Source organism: Aethalodelphis obliquidens, unplaced genomic scaffold (genome assembly GCF_003676395.1).
Source record: "Aethalodelphis obliquidens isolate GAN/ISIS:26980383/991018 unplaced genomic scaffold, ASM367639v1 scaffold98, whole genome shotgun sequence".
Classification (NCBI taxonomy): domain Eukaryota; kingdom Metazoa; phylum Chordata; class Mammalia; order Artiodactyla; family Delphinidae; genus Aethalodelphis; species Aethalodelphis obliquidens.
In genome coordinates this window covers 3,455,756-3,460,820 of record NW_020838042.1, presented here as the reverse complement: position 1 = coordinate 3,460,820, position 5,065 = coordinate 3,455,756, and the positions used below count along the sequence as shown (strand labels likewise).

The 5,065-nt window shown below is 38.4% G+C and overlaps 1 non-coding gene across 1 annotated transcript; it reads left to right on the top strand.

Moving 5' to 3' along the window:
* The first annotated feature begins 4,739 nt into the window (after positions 1-4,739).
* Positions 4,740-4,845, top strand: LOC113614523 (U6 spliceosomal RNA). The gene has a single exon (XR_003430669.1). It is a non-coding gene; the product is annotated as a U6 spliceosomal RNA (small nuclear RNA).
* Positions 4,846-5,065: the final 220 nt, after the last annotated feature.

The following is a 5,065-nucleotide window of genomic DNA, read 5'->3' as shown; positions in this document are numbered from 1 at the left end:
CCTATGGACTGGGAGAAAATATTTACAAATGATTCAGCTGACAAAGGATTAATTTAAAAAATATACAAACAGCTCATGCAGCTTAATATCAAAAAATAAAGGTAATATATTTTTAAAACACACTGGACATAATACATGTTCAATAAATATTTAAAATTTACTTATCATTTTATATGCTCGAGAACTGAGGCTTTGATTGATGTAAATTGCAAAGGCTAAGATATAGTATACCCTCACCAGATGTTACCAATTATATTGTTACCTATCAATTCTGTAAAAATTGTTACCTATCAGTTCTGTAACATGAAGATATTACATAGTCAAGTGATTTATTCCCACTTGCACACCTAATAAGACTGGACTACAGAATGAAACCCAAGTCTTGTAACTTAAAATCAATGGTCCTTATATTACACTCAAGCAGCCCAGTCCTTTCAGCCTTTCTGTTTTCTTTTAAATAGACTTGGGTTTCAGTTAAGCTAAGTGGAGTCCAGGCTAATTTTCCTATCATATGCTATTTAAACTATCAATCTTTACAACTAGAAACAATCCTTAAAAGAACTGGGAAACCAATGACTTTATATCTAATTCTCTCAGAAGTGTATTTTTATTTTAAGACTTTATTCTAAGTGTGAATGAATTTGTAAATGAAAATTTGTTATCTGTTGATATGTTGATAAGTTGATGGATGAGCAAGTGGATAACATGTAAATTGTTAGGAAGTAGCTTTGATAAATGTATATTCCATGTGTGTGTTGAGGAGTTTCTTACCTCTAAAATCACATGACACAGATGACCATCTATTTACTGTTATAGAAGAGCTTACTTACCTAGGAACTTCCTGAGCCACAAAGTCAAAAATAAGTGTGTCATAGAGAAAACTAATCTTGCCCTCTTTCTTCAGCCTGTTGCTTGTGTACCCAAAGAGTTAAAGAATTTATTGCAGTCAAATGTTCACAAACAGAGTAAACTGAATACCTGAGTAAATTTTACAAATTAGTGATTCTCAAAATGTAATGCCCAGCTTCATCATCACACGTGAACTTGTTAGAAATACAAATTCCTGGGCCTAATCCCAGTTCTCAAGAATTACAAACTCTGGAGAGGGTCCCACCAATTTGTGTTGTAACAACCCTCCAGTTGATTCTAAAGCATGCTAACATTTGAGAGCCTTTTCTCTAAATCTGCACTGTCCAGTACAGTAGACACTAGCCACACATGACTACTGAATACTTGAAATGGGGCTTGTCCTTTGGGATGTGCTGTAAGTGTGATGCACATACTAAATTTCAAAGACTTAGTATGAAAAGGATAATGGAAAATATTTCATTAATAAATGTGAACATGATTAAATGTTATATTTTGGACATATTTCAGTTTGGTTCTTTTTTATATTTTGTTTCTCTTTGTTGAACTTCTCATTTTGTTCTTTTATTGTTTTCCTTATATTATAAAATTGTTTATCTGTGTGCTCTTATAGTTTTCTGAGCAACTTTAGGACAATTATTTTGAATACTTTGTTGAGCAGTTCCTGAATCTCCATTTCTTTGGGACCAGATAACGGAGGTTTACGGTATTCCTTTGGTGGAGTCATATTTTCTTGATTCTTTGTAATCCCTGTGGCCTTGCATAGGTGTCTGCACATTTTAAGAAGCAGTCACCTCTTCCAGGTTTAGAGACTGATATTAGTAAGGGAAGACTTTAACCTGAGGGTGGGGCCACACTGGAGTATGCTGTGACCCTTGGTCTAGTGAAGCAGGGTGCCAAATTTGGGGCTACATGGTGGCACCTGGTCTGTGTGGGGGTGGGGTGATGTCTCCAGCTCAGGCTGCTAGGCTCCACCGCATTGACAACTTTATGGTCCTTAGTGAGTGCCATGAGTCCACGTCCACAGTAGCTACAAGGGCTGTTAGGACCCACAGTGGTGCTTCCAGGTCCTACAGCTATGGACTAGGACAGGCAGCTTTAGTGGCTGGAGCTGGTGTTACACACACGGGGCCAGCTGCAGGTGCCTAAGTAGTGGCACGGTCCAGTTGCAGTCATATGCGTAGTAGTGGGGGCCAGGGCAGGCAGCATAGGCTGTTGCCAACTATGGGCTCACTGGCAGCTCTGGGGGCTCTGGCTGTTGGCCTGCTCTCCCTTGGCTGCTTACTCTCCCTCCAGTTGTGCACGCTGCAGTGGGGGCTGATGATGGGCATCAGGCTGGTGACATTCAGTTGCACAGCTGGTATAGCTATCCCTGAGCGTGTACACAGTGATGGGAGTCAGATGGGGGGTTCTAGTCTAGTGTTTTTTACTCATGAAGCCACAGAAGCCTAAGCTGGCTGCTGGTGCATTTCCTGGCCTGTGGCGGGGACTTGGGGGAGGGAGAGGGCTAGGCAGGGTTCAGGTGGCTCATGTTTTGCACTCACTTGCAGAGACCTGACCTTGCTTCTGGTGTGGTTCACAAGCTCCTGGGCTCTGGCTGGGTGGGAAGGGGAGGGAGCAGGGTGCAACCAAACACATGGCACCCAGGAGTGCAACTACCTGTGGGACAAAAGCCTGTAAAATTTGCAGGGATCCATGGTGGTCGTGCTGGTTGTTGGTTTCATCATTGGTAGAATCTGCTGAGTTTGTCTGCGGAGCTGGTCTCTGTGAACCACAATCTTTCCTTGTGGCTGCTATTAAAAGGCCTTGCTTTTCTTCTTTTTTCCTAGCTATCTCTATATAGCTCAGCTTTCCTGTCTGGGTGGGGTAAAACCAAAGCAGGACATTTGTGTGGTGCTCCAAAAGGCGGGAGAAGCTGGTTGCTTACCACTCTCTTCTTTTTCTAGTAAGGAGAACTCTTCCTAGTTGGGAACTTCCCTTTTGGTGCTGAACCATGTCAGCTTGGGGAATGGGATGATGCAGGCAAAATGAATCTGTCTTCTTTCTCTTTTTGTGTGATTATTCTCAGGTTTTGTTGTTCTACTGTGTTGCTAAAATTTCTTAATGGGATGCCAGAGTTCTCCCAGAGCTGTTTTTGTTTGTGAATAGCTGTCTAGTGGTTGAGTTTTGTGGGGAGATGGATAGGCAGGGGTCTCCTGCCTTGCCATTTTGGTCTGCTGTAATAGCATTTTTAAAAGGGTATTTATAAGATGTTTCTAGTTTTCCAAGATTTGTCAAATGCCCACAATCATGCTTTTATTATTGCTGCAATTGATTTTCAAAACTTTTGTCCTGAAATATGTACAACAGAACTCATTATAAGGATTAAACTTAAAATCTTGAAAAGTAAGAATCTGTTATCATTTACTTTTTACATGGAAGAATTCAGATCGTTGAGATAACAGAATATCTTCAGTTATAGTTATGGAACATTCTCTTGCTCTAAATCATTATGTCACTTAGGGTCCAAAAAATAATCTTCGTTTTTCTTGTGATAGACTATAGGTATATATCATAAGAACTACAGAAGAAATGGTGAAGGATTTAAGACAGGAAAGATACCAAGGCATGAGCTGGATTTTTGTTAAAGATTCACAAATGAATCAGTTTTTTTGTAACTCAGTCTGCATTCTTCCTCAGAAAACAAGACAATACAATGGGATTTATTTTTAAGGCAATCCTCACAATGCTATTTCACAGACTATAAAAATTAAATTTCCATTAAAGTACTACCTGAATAATAAGAAGATCTCAGAATTTCAAATCAGGGTGTCCCAAACCTCAAATTTCATTGTGGAACACCTCACTGGCCAGACTCTCTGGCTTTGCTCCACTCTGCTAAGTTGCAGGAAGTCAGTGAGGGTTGAGCACATATAGTGGAAAAGATCAATTTAATAATTAAAAGGCTGCATTTTCACACCAGTGCCTGCTCACATCTTTTTGCCATTCTAGTCTAGTCTATCCTATTCTATTCTATGTCTGTATATATATATGTATGTACACCCAATACTGCTATCACCTACTTCAGTTTCTATTATTTCTACCTGTGGTTACCGATCAAGTGTTCTCTTTCATCTGGACAGTAGGCCACAGTGAAGTCTCATAGGTATTTCCTGCACACGTGCGCGCACATGCACACACACATACACACAGGCAACCATCCCACATTCTTACACATTTACTATTCTCCTTTTTATGCACCACTGGCACAGTTTTTTTGAGATATTCTGGTGATACTTATTCCCAGGGACAAAAAAAATAGAGAAACAGATGTTAAAAAAAATAACAAAAAGATAAATAATAATTGTCAGCCCTGAAATGTCTAAAATTAATGTTCCCCTGATGCCATGATAATCTAAACTAAAATCTCCCAAATTCTATCTCTAGCATATCATTTTTCCTCTATTCCTCTTAGCCTCATTATTATTTTCCTGAGTTTGCCCCTCTTTTAATCTTGGGGTTAAGTTCCTTAGTCCCTCTATATTCAATAAGTATATTGATATTACAGAGAGAATCTGTTATGCCTAATAGTGAAGTTCTTACATATCTGGGCCTGATGGGCCATTAATGAAGCAGAAGAATGGTAGTCAGTAAATATGCATAACATTATGATAAACCTGTTTCTAGTTCTGTCTTTTGCTAGTTATATATCCTTGGGCAAATTATTTAACTCTCTTAGTTCCAGTTTCCTCATCTGTAGAATGGAGAAAAATAATAATACCTTCTAAGTAGAGTTACTGTGAGAATTAAATAAATTAATGCATGTAAATCACTTCGCTCAATGCCTGACGCACACTTGATAAATCTAAACTTATTTTGTTATTATTACTTGTTTAATTAGATGTAATATATATTCTACAATTGGAATGATACAGTAAACAGTTAGCATAGCCCATGTGAAAAGATGACATGTAAATTTGTGAAAGCTTTCATATTTTAAATGAAATTAATTGAACAAAAGCTCAAAGACGAGATGCTAAATCTTGAGAGTAAAATAAAATATGGAGACTGGAGGGCCAATGAGACAAATTGAAAACCAAAATAACATGACTACAAATTTAATAAATAAATGAGAAAAACTGGAGACAGTAAACCTGGTTAAAAGTCATTTCCATCAATAGGAAAAGCCTTTTTGTATCCTCAGGGAATGGAGAGAGAG